The sequence below is a fragment of the Neopsephotus bourkii genome, unplaced genomic scaffold (assembly GCF_033783945.1).
Source record: "Neopsephotus bourkii isolate Nb327-2 ecotype Australia unplaced genomic scaffold, CSIRO-AGI_Nbou_v1 NB_1373, whole genome shotgun sequence".
NCBI classification, from domain to species: domain Eukaryota; kingdom Metazoa; phylum Chordata; class Aves; order Psittaciformes; family Psittacidae; genus Neopsephotus; species Neopsephotus bourkii.
Genome location: NW_026901852.1, coordinates 388,818 through 409,760, shown reverse-complemented (window position 1 = coordinate 409,760; position 20,943 = coordinate 388,818). Strand labels below are relative to the sequence as shown.

The following is a 20,943-nucleotide window of genomic DNA, read 5'->3' as shown; positions in this document are numbered from 1 at the left end:
AGAAAGAATGGGTAACTCTGTCGCTTATGTGTAAAGTTTTAGACAGCTAAGTAATACAGATTTAAATTAAAAATGACAGATGCACTGGCTTGGAATATAATGGGCACTGAAGTGAACCTTTATTCCTTTTAGCAGCTTACAGTTAACTCTTAAACGGACCACGCATTATACTCACTTTTGAGTCCTCCTAACTGTTCAGCTAAATGATCAAATGGCTATTCTGTTGATGGCAGTAGTGTGCTTGAGGACATGAAGATTTTTTTTGACCTACTATAGAAATTCAACTGAACTCACGTTAATCAGAGGTCATACCAGATGAAAAAAATATCCCATCTGAGATCTTCAGTACAGAAATCTGTATGTTGTATATCATAGACCCAAGTGGATTTAACTTGCTTTGATTAACACTTTGTAAACCATGCTTCTCATCTGATCACTCTAAAAGAGTGCACTAGAACCTACCCTAGAGGCCCCTAAAACTAAGTGGTTTTTACTGTGTCTCGCAGATGAAAAATTAAGCTACAGAATTAGTAATAAAGTTTATTACCTGATACGTTTGTGGATGACCCTTGGTTCACAGGGGTTAAGCACATGAGAGAAGTAAACTGGATTTTGTTTGCTACCTTTAATACAATTATAGTATCAACAATAATACTATCTGTAGTGCTAGTTCATCACCTAAGGCAAGCTTTCATATCAGATTCATAAGAAAGATACCACTTTTCTATTTTCCTATTTTTCTGGCATTTAAGATAAAAATAAGGAAGATTAAAAAGCTAAAAAACAGTTATTACAATTCCTTGAGAGAGAACTCCGAAAGCAAACATGTTTGAATGAACTCAGATTTGTCTATGTATCATTTTTCTACCTGAATACCATAGAATAAAAGTTCCAAATAATACAAAATCCTTGTTGTAGAGTTAGGTCAATAACTAGCTCTTCAATAAGATGAATTAAAAAAAAACCAAACAAAACAAAACCCACTCAACAAACTTCCTTGTGGAACAAAAAAAAGAGCAAATGCTTTACCTGAACAGATTCTGGTCTCAGTTCCAGGCTAATTGAGATCAAATTCCAATGCATCATAAAATCCACAGAGGTATAAATATAATCCATTAATCACAAACCCAAATCTCTAACTCAGCTTCAGAAGTGCTCTTCAGTAGTGTTACCATGCTTTCCGGAGCTGTAGAGTGCACACTACATTTCAAGCACAGTATTGGCATTATAGGAATCTATCAACTTGAGAGCCCCCCTTCCTGTGATGTAATATTCTGTGTATCTGTGACTTTATTTGCATTTGTTCCAAAATGAATTTCATGCTTAACTTGTTTTTCTTAATTAAACTTCCTTTAGCAGTTTCCAATATGTGCATTATTAAAAGTCATTAGTCCCATTCATGCCTGCCTGTCATTTTTGGCTTCATATTCAAGTATCAAAAAGCTCTGTTGCTTTATATAAGAAGCAAATTAAATAATAAATATGAGAACTTGAACATTTTATGAGTGTCAGTATGAGAAAGTGGCTGCAAGGTCCATAAGGTTTCACACACAAAAAAAAAAGCATTACAGCTAAAGCTAACATGCTGACACATCTCTGATCTATAAAGTCTGCAGTAATGGTAGCAGTAAAGTGTTGTGCCATAGACGCGGAATTTTTCTCTCACGAAATAGAAATAGGATATAGCACAGACTATATTTACTGTTGTGAAAAAAAATTCAAATAAAATTTCCTGAAAGCTTAGAATATAACACCATTAAATGTCTACGAAGATTTACTCTTTCCATCTGACTTCACGCATAGCTCCTGTTATTCAGCTCCTTGTCCTGTTTTCATTTTCTACCACTGTCTGTGAGTAAGACACTCAGTTTAAGCTACAGCAACTAGTCTCAGATCTCCCTATGGTCATGTCCTGGTCATGCTGACCATGCCTCCAGCGAGAGAAACGTGACTAACCAGCAGCAGGGTCTCATGGCGACTATTTCAGGGCACAAGCCACCACAGAAATAAGACATCTTTGTGAAACCAGTTGAAGAAACAAAAGCTCCATCCCACAATGCCAATATTACACAGGCTTAACGATGTCAAAATACTCAGTATCTCTATGTAGTAAGGTTTCTCCTAAATAATCTGTCATTTTCTCCTCATGAGTATTTCTAACTCTGTGTGCCTACATAACACTTTACTGCTTTCAAGCACTTTTTTTGGAAACTGGGGGATGGGGTTTGGAAGGCAGAAGTTAAAGAATAATTTTAAGTTCAAGCATTGAACTTAAAAGCTTCAGACAAGATGGAATTAAATAAAAAGTACAACATAAATGTATTCCCTTCATTAAATTCCCAGAAACAGTTCAACGAGTGGGCTAATGGCATCTCTATGCAGGATTTCATTGAGGAGATTTAGAAAACATGTTTTTTAATTGCCATTTAAGTTCTCTGCTTGGTTAAAAAACTTGAAATACAATATTTGTAAAGCACCCTTGATCAATTTTATGATTTTACAGCCACATTGCTAATTTCCAAGCACTACATTCCCCCTTAATATGGCACAAAAGAGCTAGCCAAGCATCAGTGGAAAGTAACAGACTACCCAAAGGCAGCACTACAACTGATTATGCAGAAAATATGAGGACAAAACAGAAAAATTCAGCAAATGGGGAAAAGGGAACTCCAACTGCTTTTTTTTTTAATGGCCTCATCTTTTATTTGCCCACAGCAGTAGAAAAACATTTTATCCTGACGTATGCAGCCCAGACCTTTACATGGCTTGATCACCACCATAAGGATATCTACAGTAGACACTGTGGCTCATGGATTCAGGCAGATGGTGGCCCTTTACACCACCTTTTTAGTGAAAAGTAGCATGGTAGAGTGGGTGCACATAAAAACTTGAACATAGTACTAAGTATCCAACTAGTCAGTTTTTATCCCTGGATAATATACAGCACATCATTAATGAGCAATTAAGAGTTATGAAAACAAAGTCTGCTGGAAAACATGTAGGGTCTTCAGAGGCAGATGGAAATGTGAAGCTGAGTCCCCAGGAAGTCAACATGATTTCCCCTTGTAATTGTGATCATTCAGTAGTCATTCTGGGGGATGTAATGTCATCATTTATCATTAAAACTACAGCAAGTGCTTTCAACATGTGATACATGATGAAGTTTCCCATCAGCTTTTTTTTTTTTATTTTTTTTTTTTGTATCCTCTAAGTTCCTCCCTCCCTCCTACACAAACTCTTCTGCAACGCCCAGGTAGCAGGCAGGCATCCCCTTCTGAATACACACATTCCCTCATAATGCAGAGCTCAGAAGCAGGGCTACAGTAATGGAAATATGCTTTTTATAACAGCCTTTATTCATTGGTCAGGATGTATTTTTTATCATTAGTTGTTACACTTAACCATACACAGATATCTGGGACTAATCAGAAATCAGGCTGTTTACTGGATCAGTCTGACTACTGCCCATCCTTTATTAAAAGAAACCCACACGGATTTCTACTGATTCTCTGGCAAAATGTTGCCTTTTCATTATTTGCTTTCAAAGAATATCTGTCCCTTTTTGCCCTTCTTTTTCACTATTTAATTTTTAACTAGTTTCTTTTTCATGTGATTAAAAAAACATAATAAATATGACATCAAACAAATAATTCAAAGCTAGCCAAGGATCTGTAATACAGCTTCATGTCTCTATTAGAAAGGAATGTATATTTGCTTTTAATAAAGAAAGGCAAGCCAATCCATTATGAACTGAGACCCTATGTAAGCCTCTGCTTTCTTCTCTTTTCCCCAGACACCATTTGAACAATTAGAGTGGTTTATGCTTCTGAGTATGCCAGTGGATATTAAATATGCAAACTGATAAAAAAATAAAACTACCACCATTACCATGTTCAAATCCTCCATTCACTTGCAAATCAATTTATCTGCCTACAGCTCTGTCCCAGTCTTTAAATAACCCTCCGCAGCAGACTGCTCCACCTCCAGCCAAATAATGCAGAGAAAACCCACTTTGTTAAGGATGTTTAAGTATCAACAGCTATGGTGTTATCTTCTTACCCTGCCACAGAAAAGGGGTAAGATAACCAAAGCGGTATCAGGACGACAGCTCTTCTCCTTGCTTCTACTCAACGTACTGCTTTAAGCAGCCTGAACATTCTCTGATGGCTTTCATTAATCACAAAACAGAGGTGTGCAGCCAAATCCTGCTTCCCAGCACACTTAGTATGATTATCTTCAACCTCATTTTTCTTCCTGTGGTCTGCATATGATTCACATGAAATATATAGAATAAAACAGGGCCTCTTAATACATACATAAGGACCCCCTAACCGCTCACTGCAAAACTGCTTTTGCAACATTGCTGCAGTCTGTAGCTTTAGTCAAAGAAAACCAGTGTCATCTATCAAAAGTAACTAAAAAGCAGTCGTCTTTACCCCTGCATCCTGCACCAGAAATAAAATGGGGGTGGGGGGGAAGAGGAAAAGAAAAAAAGCTATAAAAACCTGCCCAACCAGTATTTCCAAACATGGCTACTTAGCTTTTGGCTCTGAATATGAAAATCTAATTTCAAAGATGTGAAAGTGGGCTGCGTGTTACAGCTGTTGAGCTCACACAAGTCTCAGTGCAGTCAATGGGAATCAGTATCTTTGAAAATCAGGGCGCTGAATAATGGGCTTTATTTTTAAATGTCCATCTGTATCATGCATGGGTCTTTCACTTATCAGGTGCCTGGAATAAACTATATGCAATTTCGCAAGTACCCCTTGCTCCAATTAAGCCAGCCCAGTAAAAAAGTAGGAAAAAAGGTCCCAGGGCACAGTGTTTCTCTTTCACCAGGCACAGTAGCCTCTCAATGCATTAAAAATGCTGTTACTGTAAAAACCAAGCAACCTGAAAAAACAACCTAGGTCTTAAGGGAGCATGAGAAAGTTATTTTAAGCATCGTCACAAAAACATGGTTTCAGATACAAATTATCTCTGTGAATTTATCAGCATGGTCTGGTCTCACTAAGCCTCCGAATAAATGCAAATACTACCACAGGGGATGAAAGTACCGGAGAAAATATTTCCTAAAACAATTTCTTACACTTATGCTGGGGAAAAAAGAAAAAAAAAAAATCTACTTCATTTCAAATTCACAGAACATCCAAACATGCTAAAAACATTCACTCTGATATTTATAGCTTCTATGGGATATATTGCAATTTTATACTAGTGGATTTTTAATACCATGGTTGTTAGAGCTAAAATAAACTGGCCTTCCAGAAAGCAAAACCCGTGTCAAACTAAAATGATACTCCTTTAAAAAGGTCAGCAAATTTACAGAAGAAAATACCTCGTCCAGATTGTGTCACCTACAGCAGCCAGAACACACCACTTTAATCAAGCTCTGTTTTGTTTTATTTAAACAATTATTTTAATGTAATTGCTCGGAAACCATATGCATCCTTAAAATGATTCGAGATTATATCCTTTCTCCTGATTCCAAGGTAACTTTCTGGCTTTAATTATAAGTCAATTAATATTAAGTAATTTGGCTGATTAATTTTAATTAAACCTGTTGAAAATTGATTTTCCTTCAGCGAGCAGAGCTGAGGCTCTAGTGCGATCGTCAGGAAGAGGAACGGGGAAGGGAAGGGAAGGAAGCGGGGGGAGCAAGCCCAGCAGTTAGCACCCAAGGAGAACATCTCTGGAGAGAAACCATATATTAATAAATAAATCGATCCCCCGCCAGGCCCGGCAGCCGGGGAGGGGACCGGCGCTACGCGGGGGCTCGGGAGCGGGACCCGGGCAGAGGCGACGCTCCCCGGGGCGCGGGGGGCCCGCCGGAAAAGTTCGCTCTCTCGGGCGGTGGCGGGGGCAGGAGCTGGCTGGCGGGCCGCGCCTGCGGCAGGTGCGGGCTGGGCCGGTGCGGGCGGGGAGCGGGGGGTGCATGGGTGTAAATCTCCCTGCAAACACCCCCCCCCCGCCCCGCCACGGCTCCTGCCTCCGCGCAGCTCCCCCGGGGCACCGCTCGCCACCGCAGCCGCGCAGCCCTGCACCCCAGCCCCACTGCAGCAGCTAAATGCCATCTCCCTGCACACACACACACACACACACACACACACGGCTCGTAAACTGGCAACACACCACCCCCCTCCCCCCGGCTCGGCCCAGCAGCAGGGGCCGGGGGTGCCGAGCCCGGCGCGGCCGCCCCTCCAGCCCAGCCCGACCCGGGCTCGCCCCACACGCCGGGAGCATCAAAGTATTTACCAGTTCACGGCCGCTTTTCTGCAATCAGGGTGAAACTGTAATTCAGTGGATTCGCCTCCTCCGGCACTCGCCCAGCTGCTGTGGGCTGGAGGTTTCTCAATCGTGCCTCGGACACTTCCGAATTATATCGATTTTTAGGTAATTTTCTCCCCTTTCCTCGGATCGGGGCGAGGGGAGGGGTGGGCTGGAAATCCCCATCCGGAATTCAGCCTTATCCGTGCCGAGCCACCTCCATTTAAATCCGACCATCAGGCAAGCAATAGAAATGATCAAACGCTACTTCTCTCCGTTTGCAAGCAGATAATCCCACTAATCCAATACATCTCCCCCGAGCCAAAATTGCCCTCCAGACGAATCCCTTTCGCTTGATGTCCGGCGGGTGATCGCGACGGTGCCCCGAGGGGTGCGTGTGTGTATTGTACAGAGACTCTATGTGTGTGTGTGTGTGCGCGTGTCTGTGTTAATCTTTTTTGGCTCCTGGATGCGCGGCTCGCTAAAACCGCCGAGAACCCTGCTTTTTCCCCTATTACACGTTTCCACTCCAAATTGCTGCTGGATGAAAAATGGTACAAAGATACCCCCAGCGGCGGCGCGGCGAATGGCGCGGGTAGCCCCGGCCCCTCTCCGCACCGCCCCAGCCCCTCTCCCGGCCCCGCTCCGCACCGCCTCAGCGCTGCTCTCAGCCGCGCTCTCGAACCGCACTGCCCCTACCTCCGGGCGACCCTCGTGGAGCCATACACGGAGGCGCCACGGCAGGAAAGCGGGTTTGGGGGTGCCTCTCCTGTGGCTACATGCAGCCGCATGAAGCACATGCACCCTTGTGTAGATAGGAGGGATAAAGTGTTGCCAGCGTGGGATAAAAACCACTGTGTACACCTGAGTGCGTGCAGGCTGTTGCCTCTTGCTAAATTATACCTGTGTGCAAGACTCAGATATTTCTCATGGGTATAATTCTGCAATAAAATTGCGCAATCTTACTTACTTAGACCATCGCTATCTGTACATAAGATCTGTGCACATAAGACTTTTTTTTCCGGCTGTTTCTTGAAATCTTTTAATTATTTTTCCTTGCCTATTTTCTTTTGAGAAAACAAAAAAATAAATATTCTCTGATCCAGGCCTTCATGCTTTCTAGGATCACAGTGGAGAATGAAAGCTGGAAACTCGGGGTATGTGGGGAGGAAGGAAGGCCAGATCAGAAGGGAAAGAAAAATAGTCCGAAATATGAAAAGTCTGTTCTTTTCTTAAAGAACAGCCACAAACACACACTAAAAGATTATAAGCATCCCGAGTTAAGCCTCTTGTAGAGAGCTCATTAACATCTCATGTTATTTTAGAGAGACTTCCCTTCACATAGTGTTTAAAAAAAAAAAAAAATCTGTATTTTGTTGCATTAACATCTACCTCGTTTTAAAATATTGACACTAATCAAGCACAGCACACCCACTCATGTTTCCAAGCATACAGCCCCAGGCAACGTCTGAAGGTGCTCAATAATATGATAAACTTTCACACCTCTCACCTGAGAGCACATCCCAGTGGAGCCAAGGGCAACCCTAGCCTTGCTGGGCTATTTCTGTCTCTACATCCCACCGAGGATCTATATCTAAATATCCATGGCAGGAATGACAGGACACAGTAGCAGTTTATCCTGTGACATTTCTGTGTACTGGAATAATTGTGTTCTATGCACATTTTTCATTTGGTAAGTATCAATAATTATTGTAGTCCATGATTAATTTCCAAAGGCCAGCATCCTTCAGTACTCTGAAATTTAACTCTTTCACTGTCACTGAAAGCATGTGGTTCTCAGATGTGGGAGGAAAAGGCAGAACATACTCTTTGCTGACAGAGTAATCCTATGCATGCTGTTATATTACTCTCAAGAGAACACTATGGGGGAAAAAAGGTTTCAGAACTAGAGAAAAAAAAACTGCATATGAATATCAATCACTTGCCACCAGTCACAGATCAACCAACAGCCTAAAAACTATCACCGAAGAGGGCGATACCAGGTGAGCTATTCCACCATTCTTTATCCACATAAAACCTTGGAGTAATTTTATCTCTGGGTTGTTTTCTCACTGAAAAGAAAGAAATACTGGTGACATAAAATAACTGCACACTTACTGTCACTTGATGACACATTGGAATCGAGGTGTGGAAATTTTTCCTCTCGCTCCAAGAAGAAATTCCTCAAGCCATTAGGTGAACACCTCATGTATCATTTAAGCATACATTTCCCTACTAATTATGTGAAAAAATCTACCCATTTATCTCTTTACCATATTTGGGTTGGGGGTGGGGGGTGGTGGAGCTGAAACTAATAATTTCCATCCAATTTGCTACAATCTCACCTTTGGCCATGAAGCTTCCACCCGGTTCTAACCGATCTTCAGTTGTCTAGAAATGGCACATAGTTGTTTTGAGCACACTGTTTTGCTTTAATCCACTCTTACAGCCGTGATACGTGGTAACAGTTCATATCTAGCATCATACTTGCTGTGGCCTGCCCCCAGTGTTGGGGTCCCTTTCCAGAACTTCCCCACTATCTTTCATTCTACTCCCTGCCTCCATGCTTTCACATTTCTCCTTACTTCTTCCCTCCAGGTACCTTGGTAGCACAATAGCTCTCCTCTTATCCAAAATATTGCTGGGGAAAGAGGACTCCTGGCTTTTGGGGAGCAACAAGATTTGTCTTCAGCTCCTGAAAGTTCTGGAGGTGTAGGAGGTGATACAGGTTTGGGAGAGCAAAGTACAATACTAGTCTTTCTATAGTGGGAAGTGATAGTAATAGCTGTGCCTGAACATAAATTTGGTAATAACACCACCTAGGGCCTTATACTACTGTATTACTAGTGTAGTTTCTAATGATGATTCAGTCTACATCAAGTATGTCCCTGCTTTAAAGACTTAAGTGGCCTACACACACATTTATGTATACGTACATATATTTGTAAAGAGTGTTTCGACTCATTTGAAAGAAGGGGAGAAGAGCTCATTGTTGATTAGAACTTCGCTAAATATGTTTTAATATGCTGCATGTAAAGAAATTACACCTTTATTAAAATCTAAGGAATTCAAAACTGGGTTAAAGGATGGCATTGGTTAACATTTCACTCAGCTGAGTCTTGACAGGGATGTGTTATCTGTGTTTATTAAAATAATGGACAGAAATTGAGAGAAATTTCCATATACTGTAAACCCACAGAAATCTCAAAGTCCAGCATTCTGCAACATTCTAAAATTTAGCTCTACTCCATTTTCTCTGTTTTAAGAACATGAAGTCCTTCAGACAACCCTCACCTAAGCACGTGACTTCTTTAAAGAGCAAAACATACAATCAAAAGCTAAAAGAAAGCTACCAACTAGCAATCAAGCTAAAACACCTATCTGAGGTATCTAAAGTACGCACCTGAAACATTAACAGTAAGAAAGTTTTTTCACGTGACACAAGATTCATGAGTTATTGAAAGATATAACTTAGGATAGCAATATGTTTTACTTTCAAGTATAGATTTTATCAGACTGTAGTTCTCAAGAAAAAACATTAACCTTTCTAATAGGTAGAAAAGGTGGAATTGTTTACACATCTAAGATTCTAAATATCCATTAATTTCTTGTCTCAAGATAGCTCATTAAATTGCTTCTTGCAAGTAACTTCATTAAATATTTTCTTTGATTTCATGAAACTTATTTAAGATTACTCACCTCTGTCCATTTATATTCTTTAGATTGCCCCGACTGCCAAAGCTTTAATGAAATTATAACACCTGTCTGTAAGCTGCTTTAGTTAGCTGTAACTGCTGAGTTATTGCCATTCATTTGGTTTAACCTTGCCAAGAAGAGAGTCCCTTAAAGAGGCCATCCCTCTTCACAGCGCAGCCATTAAAGCTCTACACAAAAACATAGGGGCCTGACAGTCCCTCAGTCACTTAAAACACCCACCATTACTTGCTTATCACTTTCTTCAGTATTTTCTTTTATAGTAACACAACCACATTTTGAAGAAAATATGATACTTTGCTTGTATGGCAAAGAACTCACCCAGGAATGGTCAGACTTTCCTGTATCAAGAGTCAAGAAAATCAGATGCACATAGTCTAAAGGTTCCATCTTTAACTGTACTCTCATCCACAGAAGTCCCCAAGCCTTTATCCACACCCCATGTGTCCCTACTGCCACCTCCTCTACAACACCTGACATCAGGGGACAGGACCAGTCCTTTTCTTCCTCCCGGCCTGTGATGAGAATCATAACATTTTGTCATATGCTAGGATTTGTATTCTGACATGATACAGGTTGTCCGTCATTGACATTCACTTTTTATCGTTAGCGCATTGTACTGGAATATTTAATTGGGTATGTTGCATCTCTGTACTGTAGATTTATTTTGCATTTTCATTTAATTAACAGCCATGACCAGTGGTCTGATAGATGGCAAATCATTCTGTGAAGCGGAATCCTACTGGATTAAAAGCTCTACTGAAAGGTTTCAAACACCCATTCAACCTGAACTTCTCAAAAGTGTTTTCTTTGAAGTACCATGTTTCCAAAACACAGCACTCAAGGAAATGGGAAGTAGCAGCAAACAGGATCCAAGGATGACTCAAAACCTGATCCTACAGACTAGCCCCTCTCAAAATGTTGACCCATGTTTACTACATGCTCAAGTATGCACATGACCCACGATCACTGTGAGATTCAGAATTACAAGTTCTTTTGGGTGCTGTTAAAGAACTAATATTGATAAAGCCATTGCTAGTGTTCTTACTGGAACTTAATCAGTAGATTACAACTCATTACAACACTGAGCTTGCCAGTGAACTCTGAATTAATAATAATTAAATTAATAATAATAATAAAATCATTTTTTTTTATGTGGCTGTGAATACTTTTAGTTCAGAAAAGTTTTATAGCTTTGTTCGGTCCAAAAATTTCAGTTATTCTTTGAAGTTACAGTCTAACAGTACTTTGGTTTGCAGTGAATAAATACAGGGAAGTATGGGGCTAGACATTTATTTATTTTAATTATGAAAAGCATTTTTACAAAGAGTTTGCTGTTTACATTATGTGAAAAACAATCTATTTCAAGGGGTTTTAATTAAATTAGTTTAAACCTATAGTTGAAAAGAGTACATACTGCATGTTGCTTCTGACTCACTAAATTTTAAAGCACACTGGAACATTCCCTGTGGAAGCTGGTGCTCTAGAGTAGTTTTACATGCAGTTTACATTCTTTTAGACCCAGTAAATAAATGACAGAGAACTATGGGCCAACTTTATCTCTGATGTAATAAAATGGAAGTTAGAGGAACCTCATTTGAGAATTTTGTTTCCTAATACGTAACTTCATCAGAAAAATTCACACGTAGCCTGGATTATTAGCATTTGCAAATAGAAACAATAAATTGTTTTCCACATGCATTTACCGAGGAATGTCTTTACTTTCTCACCAGTCAGTTTTCATAAGCAAGGAAAGTTTCAGCTCCTGGGAATTGAGACTTGCTGAAACCTTGACACTCTTTCAATGCCAATAAAGTGGTTTAGATACTTACTTAAATCAGTCAGTAATAAGATGACTGTGAAATCCACCATGATTTTACTACCAGCTCCTCTTGGCCTTTGTTTGCCTCCAGTTACAACTACACTGATAACTTGATGACCAATATAATTAGCTTGGCTGTTGTTATGGCCACTTTCCAAAAGAGCCAAAGATGTTGCTTAAAATTTCTTTCCAGGTGTACCAAATAACACGATTTGTAAATTAAAACTCATACAGTCCCATTTAATTCCTGATAATGGAAAAAGATGCAATTTGAAAACACTCTTAAAAAGCAGTAGATCACTTTCCAACCTGGATTTTGTAAGCTGCATTTGGAAGAGGTGTAGCCTTGGCTTTGGGTACTGAGCTGCGAGTCCAGGGCATATCGTGTTCTGGTTTTGCCAGTGACTGCATGGCATACTATTTTATCCTTCCTGGTTTTAACTCTATCTAATCCATTTTTATTTTTCTATCATGAGGATAGTGACCATCTTCCCATACAAAGAAGAAGGATGAGGAAGGAGGTTAGGGATTCCCAAGAAGGGGAGGAGAGGAAGGTCAAGAGGCAGTGCTGGATCAGCCAGCAGAGCAGGGCTTTGCAGAGCAGCCAGCTCTGGCACTGCCCAGGCGCTGCCTTCTCTGCCAGCCCCAGCTGTTTGGCACCAGCAGGCACAGTTGTTTGCAGGTGCAACTATAGGGCATTGATAAACCTCTGAAAGAGGAGAGAGTCATGTAGGACAAACTGCTTCTGTGGAGCAGTCAATACAATGTGTTTATGAAATTCTGCTATAATAAGCATTAGAAAATAATGAACCAACAGAAAAACATTTTATAAAAGAAATTACCCTGTATTCTGCAGGCGTTAATCAGCCTAACAGCGATGGGAAATCCAGGAGACAGTATCAATATAAAAATACGATTGTACAAACAGTAATATATTTGCCTGCTTATCTTAGTAAGGTTTAAAGCTTGTGATGCCTGCTAATCTGATTCACTGCACGATGACAAATGACACAGAACTGACATGTACAGGCAAGAACATACAGGCAAGGCAGAGAGTACAGAAATGGCCAAGAATTTCCAAAGCACAAGACATGTAAAGAGGTCCTAAACTTAGGGAACCTGAGGCAACTGGGGGGGGGGGGGCGGAGGAGGGAGGAGGGACATTAATCCTTTAAAAAATACAATAACTTTTAAAAAGTAAACTGAAGGCAGATTAAACCACTTGTGATTTCTGAAAATCTCACTGTAGCATAACTAAGCCGTTATTTATAGCCCATTAACATTATTCCTGTAAACTCTTATTATTCTAGTCATTTAATAGCAGAGTAGCAACAGCTAAATTTTTCATTCTCACTGTGCAATGGGTGCATGTTAGATTACGTGCCTTTGTGTCTCTGCTTGCACATAGACACACGATAGTACCAGACCTGAAGTAGCTAGCTGTCAAGTCCCACTGGAAAAGTGGAGACACAAACAGCACCTCTCTTTTAGGCAAAATATTTGCTGATATCTCTGTCTGCTATGACAGGAAAAATACAACATAAGAAAGCCTTAGCTGACACCCTTGTAGGCAGACAAGGGAGAAAAACAACAAAAATGAAAGTTAATTTCTTTCTGGCAATAAACTGCAGCATTCTCAAAGCCCATTATTTAATTGATGTCGTAACCCAGGAGAATATGTTACCCTCTATATACTATGGTCATTTACAGCACACACTCTACATGGACTTTGAAATCTCAGTTGCTCTTTATACAAGATCTGCTAGAACCATCTGAAAGCTAAATCTATACAAATACTTTGTAATACCTATCTGGGGCTAAACTGAATCCCACACCCAGAAAGACATGACCATGAATTTTAATTTTTACGTTTCTAGAAGGTCTTGGTTGCAGAATACTATTTTTTTCCACACGTGGCATTTGCAGAACTTAACGAACAATCTCTCTAGCATTCGGAATAAGCACAGTGCAGCTTAATCTCTTTCTGTATGGCAAACTTTTTCATTCCCTTGCCATAGAAAGTGAGCACAGTGGTTCTCGACAAATCATTTCTGTAGCAAGACAAAAGAATTCATTGTTTTCTATTTCTCAGACCTTTCACTTTCTTTCATATTCCAGACAAATAGGACACCCAAATTTCCTATTACTTTTAATAATGATGCTATAAAATGTTTGCTGGCAAATATTATTATTCCAGGCTGAGAATATTATTCTTATAGCTGAGAAAAAAATCAAACCCATCTGTGGTCTGTCCATCAGCCAGTAGAGGGTGCAGCCAGTGTGGCTGCATTTTCCACACGCCTGAGCTGCCAACCGCTGCTTCTCTAGCCTCTTTCCAGGATAGGCAAATATAATAAGGCATCTAATATGATGTTATGAGTGCAGGTCAATACTAAACTGTACTAATTGCATGGCATCTGTTTTTCTCTGCTTCTCATTTATTTACAACTGATTTTAGTGGTTTTTGTGATGCAGGGCTTGTGTTGCACACGTGCAATTCAGAGACTGCAAGAAAGGCTTGCAAGCTCACGTATCTTATCACTGCAAACATAACAGACATGTCTGTAACAGTTTTTCATAATCACTGTATTTAAAAAGGTACATTGCCTAGGAAAAGTTTATTTCTGTTATATTTTCAGGCCTTTATTCAGGCTTCAGTCAAACAAACTTCCACTGAAATAAACCGCAAATATTACCCTAATGCTGGAAGTATTATCTTTTCAAGATGATGTATATTAGAGAGGAGCTAAGAGGCATTTGCTTGCAAAGGGGATGTTGCAGTGGCCCCTCTTATATTATCACAATGTGGTATTTGCCTTCTTCCACAACCACCTGTGGGTTAAACAGTCCTGGGTGATGGGCACTGCTGCTGAGCAGTCAGCTCTACAGCACTTAACAGCCTTTTGTTTTGTAAATATTTTGCAGTGAGGCTGGCACAGATGTGAATAAGGCTGTATCTGTAGAAGCATATAAATACATCTGCTACTGTCCAACATTTCACATCTGTAATTCTACTTGCAGCACCTGGTCTATGCAACTGCCTTGGGGTCTCTCAAGGCCAAAAGGAATCACTGGGCTATAGATGGGATTTAGGCTCTGTGAACCTAAGCCCAGTGTTTCTATCAACCTAAGACTTTGTTAGACTGAGTTCAGCACTTACAGAATAAATGAAACCACAAAGTTGTGCTTGACAACCCTGAATTGTAGGTGTAAGCAATTATCAAAGAATGAGCACAATGTAATAATTACAAGATACACAGCATGAAAGGTTTTGTGATGGGTGCAAATGAACATGTTTACATAAGATGGAGCTAAAATTTGAATCTAAAGTGAAGGATATAGTTTTTGAGGAAGTATTTATTGCTCTAAAGACCAAAATAATAGTGCTTGTCTTATCAGCACATGCTAAATAAATGACAACCTCTTTCAGCATTATCTTTGGTTTTGGTTGTAGGTTTCAAAGACCAGACAAGATAAAGCACCCAGCATTAGCCAACCTATCTGACAAGATGACATCTCAGAGTGGTTTGGTAAAATATGACAGTAAATCTTACAGGTCGATAATCTGCCAGTGTAAGTAAAATCAGTGTAGCCCACTCCTTTCCTACAGAGCTATCCGCAATGGAAACAACTAGCAACAACTCAAATGAAATGCCTCAAATCTCAGTACAGTCCCTGCAGCCACCTAGTTCATCAAAGTATGAAACAAGCTGAGGAAAGCTCATGTTCAATGATGCTCTGAGGGAAAATGACTGTCTGGCATCAGCACTGGAAGTAGGATGTGTCTGACCGATGATTTAGGATTAGTTTTTGAAAATAGTGGGTAAATTGTATAATTTGAACCAATCATGGAATATAACGTGCAACACAACATTCTTCTACCCTGCAGTCACCCTTCTGGGAAATCTGGAGTGTTGGTGAGTACATTTATCAAGAAAATAATGACCCCAAACAGACTCCTTGAAGCCTAAGGTGTTTTTTTAATAAGAGGACTCTAGGGAACTAATTAGGAGGAAATAGCTCCTCAATGTCCTGAATGAACTCCCACTGAGAAAATAAGCAATTTAATGACTCATGCAACTACAGACATCCAAAGACAGTCATCTTTGTGACATGAGTTTTTGTAAATATGGAACATTGAATGCCATGAAGAGGCAACATTTGATAACAACAACAAAAAAAAGCTTTCAGTTCAATTGCAGTTTCAGGGATCCACACTTGTGATTGATTATTCCATTTTTTATCTTTGAATTAGAAAAACTGATTAAGATATACCAAAAAGGTTTACAGTACTGTTTATTATTCAAAAGTAAAGTAAAAAAGATGAGCTTACTGTCTACCTTTTTTACAGCCTTTAACCAATTTCCTTGCTATGTTATGTTTCATTCATTCTTTGGAGAACAGGAGGTACAGTAGTTTTGGGTCTGGACGTTTGCTGGCTTTAAGACAACCAATGTCCAAGAACCAGCTTTGAAAACACTCCATTTTGCAAATGTTGAATCTTTTGGATCTTCTCCACAGAACTGGAGGCCAAATGTTTTGATCAACAAAGGAATAGATTCCTGACAACAGAAAATAGAGACAGAACAAGTATTCAAAAGGTACAGATACTCAGTAGTAACACAGAGTATCAGAGGGAGGTATGACAAGTAAGGGCAGCATGTTAATATTTAGACTGAGTATTGGCAGAAATGCCCTGTCAGTGAGATATGTGGAATTATCCTAAGGGAAGTAACTAAAGGTTGTTGCTGACAACAAACACTTTTCAATATTTCAAATTGGCAGCTCCATATCTATACCAGACATTCTCATCAGCCCTTTTATTTTATGATAAACACAAGGAAAAAAGTATATAATCAATAGCAATTATAGACCTATATGAAACAGCTCTGTGATGTGGGAAGCTGAAATGCTTGATCAGGATGGAAGAAGTGTGCAAGATTCAAGCCCCCTAGAAACATCCTGATTATGTATTTACGACTCATCCTAAGGCCCTATATGAATAGCTCAGAAACACCCTGAATTATTTGGAACAAGCCTTAAGAAAGTACTGTTGAAGAAAACTTAGCTACTGTGGCAGGATACAAAGCTAAATCACTTATTGATTTCACTGTTGAATATCTACAGTTAAAGTCCCATTTTCTTAGGATTCTGAGGATATTTCCTAGGGCCTATGGAGAGGTAAAAAAAGTTTTGAGATAGTAATAAAGATGGAACATGGTGATGCCATATTAAGGAATATGTACATTAACTCATGTACAGTATACTTTCTTAATAGTTTAGTTCCTTCTTTAACATGCTCTCTTTAAAAAGGCTAGCCAAGACAAATTGTCTGCCAAGTAAAAAAGGCAATTCCTTAACAAAATTTGATAATCAGCATTTCCTAGAGAAATGTATTAAATTCCAGCTGCTTAATTCCTCTCCATTTCATCCACATAGTCCTCTTTTTTTCTACTGCTGATGTCCCAGCACATCCTGTTTTGTCTAAACTAGTTAGTCTGCCAAAAGTTGTAGGGCAGGACCTATTCTATACTTCACATTTTACGCTTCCTGTAGCTTGTAAAAGAAGCATGCAAAGAGTTTCATGCTGGACATCTCTATCCCTGACACTTTATCAATTGCTGTTCTCACTTTTATGTAACTATGGTTAAAATGTGACATGAACATCATCTTCATGGAATCTTCTCAGAGCCCCATGGTCTACACAGTTAACGACTCACGATTTAAAGGCCATATTACTACTTCTGCATCTGGTACTTCATGCCTTTATTTTGAAAAACTCTGTGTAATTCAAAAGCACATAAATATGGATTTGCTCATTAGCAATGCTCAATCTGTAACTACTGTTAGAGCACTTTAGGAATGAAATACTAAATTCTAAGCATTTGGGAGGGACACATTCTTAGTTGTGTTGTCTGAATTTTCTGAAAACAAAACAGTCAGTTGATAATGGTGGCCAACCTGCTAAATAAATACTGTAAATGCAGGAAGAAGATCTGATGCTCAGAAATCCTTAAATTGCCAGTGGACTCCATGATTGAGGTTCTACCCTCCCCCTTTTCCTCAGAATTTACTACGAAGCTGCAACTCTCACATGCAAAGCAAAAAGTGGTGGTCATCTCTGTCTTAGCTGTGGTTTGGTCATGCTTCCATAAGCTGGAAAATAAGACAGCTTGTGATAATTAGTGATTAAACACTATTGTGGGTAAAAGTTATCACATTTGTTAGTATAGTATCAATAGGTTTAACAAAAAAATAAAACCTGTAAGACTTTAATGCATTAAAGGAGCAAACTTACTAAGTAGAACACTGGACACAGAAAATAAGCAAAAATCTTATACATATATTCTAGGTTATATTTCCTGCCTTAACAGATGATGTCATGATTTGGAAAGGATTTTATCTGGTAGAGGTCTGCACAAGTTATTGCTGCAATTAAACTAACTTGGCACAGTTTTCAGTGTACAATGCCTTGGTAGATTAATATAGTGATGTGAAATGTGGAAAACAATGCTAAGATTATTTGTCTCCATATCCTGTGTGTTTGCAGTGTCTAAAAAAATGTGGGTGAAAACTATCTGAGAAGAGATTTACAAAATGTTGTTCATAACATCAATGCTGGCATAAATAGTCTCTGATTTATAAAAGAAACTTGCTAGAAAGACTATTTAGAGAGTTCATTCTGACTAGATATCATCCAAAAGAAGATTAATATGTTATAACTTTTAGATCATTGTACGTTGGTGAAATGTGATTGCATACAACTTCCAATTTCATCCCCTTTTTTGGGCAGTTCTCAGAAAATGGCATCTAAAATAGCTATCATTTATCTTTGATTTAAGCACAATTTGATGCCTACTTAATATACATGCACAGTAATTCAAGGCAGCACAAAATGCGCATTTGACAGGTTTCCAAAAGACACCAGTGCATATTAATATATTTGCATTTACAAGCATAAATTTACACTTGTCTCTTGTGTTAGATTACTTGAAAAAGTTTTTGCAATAATATCTTCTATAAAGAGTATTCATTTATTCAGTATTTTGGTTGCATATCTTCATGTGTTATTTCCTGCAATGCTTTTGGATCATGTTATTCAGAGATTCTGTTACTATTTACCCATACAACACCACTGCTACTTGAAATACCAAGAAAATGGTAATTTGCAGTGGTTTTGCACAGAACAGATTGTAATGATTGTAACAGTCTACAGAAACTCTCTATAAAATATGACTGACATAATTATGCGCTAGAGAGCAATGGTTAAAAAATAATATACTTACATAATGTCATTATTATATTGATTTATACAGATGTGATATTACCCAGACTATATGTGAAAGAAAAAAATGACAGCTGTTAATAAGAGGAAAACCTAGTTATGTAACTTAGGCAATCAAGAAAATAATTAAACCAATGTTAAACAACATGTATACATTATTCTCAGTCTCACATGCGTTCTGAAACATCCCCAAAGCAAGCATTTTTTAAATAAAAGAGCAAAAGACTTCCTACATCAAACCTCTTGCTTATTCACAGCAGGTTTGATTTGACTTGGCCAGAAAGAAAGATTTACCTAAACAAAGCCTTCTGAATACATCTTTTCCCCCAAACCCATCAGCTCATTATTAGTTCTTCAGGAAATTGTGGACCATTAGCAGTGAATGAAGTTACTGAAGTTACTGATTCAAACTTACCAGGCTACACTGGAAATTTTTGAGGCCACATAGCTTAAGGAGCTGCAAAACAGGCAGCAACACACCCCTATACTATCAGTCGTTATACACAGGCACTATATTTGTAATAAAATCCTTTAGGGCATAAAACCCCACATGAAAATCAGCTTAAATATATTCTCACCAGTCATTACTGTAATCAACATGTTTCTCAAACTGTTTTTTGACTTAAATAAAACGGAGGCCAGAGGACAGCTGGAGGCTTATTGTTCCTACTGAAAGAAACACACCTACTGAGACAAGCTCAGCATTTGTGTGTAAATAGATATATATATATATATTTAGAGATTATATTTCCATTGATTCATAGGCCATACTTCTCTCTGTCAAGTCTGTAGGGATAGAACAGCTAAACATATGCATGTCTTTACTGATTCCTTAACCTATCTACAACACAGCTCTTTAAAGATGATACTTAGTTGAAAAGGACAGAAAGCAAAAATATTAACAGAGCTATAATGGAAGACATAAATCCTTACTCTCATTAAGATTTAATATTTGATTGTTTTAATGATATGATTGTTCAAGGCAAACAAAATGGGGTGAAGACAGAGGGTGGTAAACTCAGAGGAAGAAGTTAAAGCAGGTTTTTTCTGCACTCTTTATTTTGTGGAAAATGTAAATAATTTAGAACTTGTGTACCAGATTTGCACCTCATTTCCTACTATATGTTATTATGTGCACAAGATACAGTTTTATACGCTCTATCAATTTCTTAAATAGACTAAATCCCTCAGATTATGCAGCATACCAAAAAAAAGACACAAGCTTCACCTGATTTCATGAAAGCCTGTGGCCTTAAAATAGTAAAATCTAATACAGGTTGAAACAGGCAGATGAAGTGAAACTTATCAGCTAAATAATACATTCAAATGTACCAAAAGGAGCAAAGACTTTACAATCTTTGGACACTATATGTTAATACATAGGTATTTGGGGTATCCAAAATATTGAATGAATATGGTAGCCCACCAGAAAACAGACAAATCCAAGTCAGTGAGAAGAGCAATGCATGCCTGCCAGAATGATGCTAGGACTGATCTAAGCTAAGTGCTAAAACACAGAATGAATCAAGAAGGGGAAAACTTCTGATGTGAACAGGAGACAAATGCAAAATGACTGTTACACATTGTGACAGGAATCAGAAAAATATTGTGAAGTACCTGAATTTCATACCAACTTCAGAAGTTGAAATTAGTTACCCTTTGTGTAATATTTCCCATGGACTGAGGTCCAAGTGAAGATGCCCCACTGTGTGCAAACAAGTGTATTGGTTGGGAAAGTCCACCTGTCCATGACAGACTAGGAAGTAAAATCAAGATAGAATAAATGTCCCTTCTTCTACTTCTAAGTCCTCCTAAAAAAGCAGCATGGATAACGATACAGCCATGTAATGGCACA

At 38.9% G+C, this 20,943-nt stretch overlaps 1 protein-coding gene across 8 annotated transcripts in view; it reads right to left on the bottom strand.

The window, feature by feature from the left end:
* NLGN1 (neuroligin 1) overlaps positions 1 to 20,943 on the bottom strand; it is a 424,270-nt gene that overhangs the window by 342,102 nt on the left and 61,225 nt on the right. For 3 of the 8 annotated variants that reach the window (XM_061367065.1, XM_061367071.1, XM_061367073.1), the window contains exon 1: positions 6,256 to 6,842. The exons of 1 other annotated variant lie outside the window; for it this stretch is intronic. The gene's annotated coding sequence lies outside the window, so the exon portion shown is untranslated. Of the gene's footprint in view, positions 1 to 6,255; positions 6,845 to 6,966; positions 7,082 to 20,943 lie in introns of those variants that run through there. 4 more of the 8 variants (XM_061367070.1, XM_061367072.1, XM_061367068.1 and 1 more) reach the window with 3 other exon arrangements.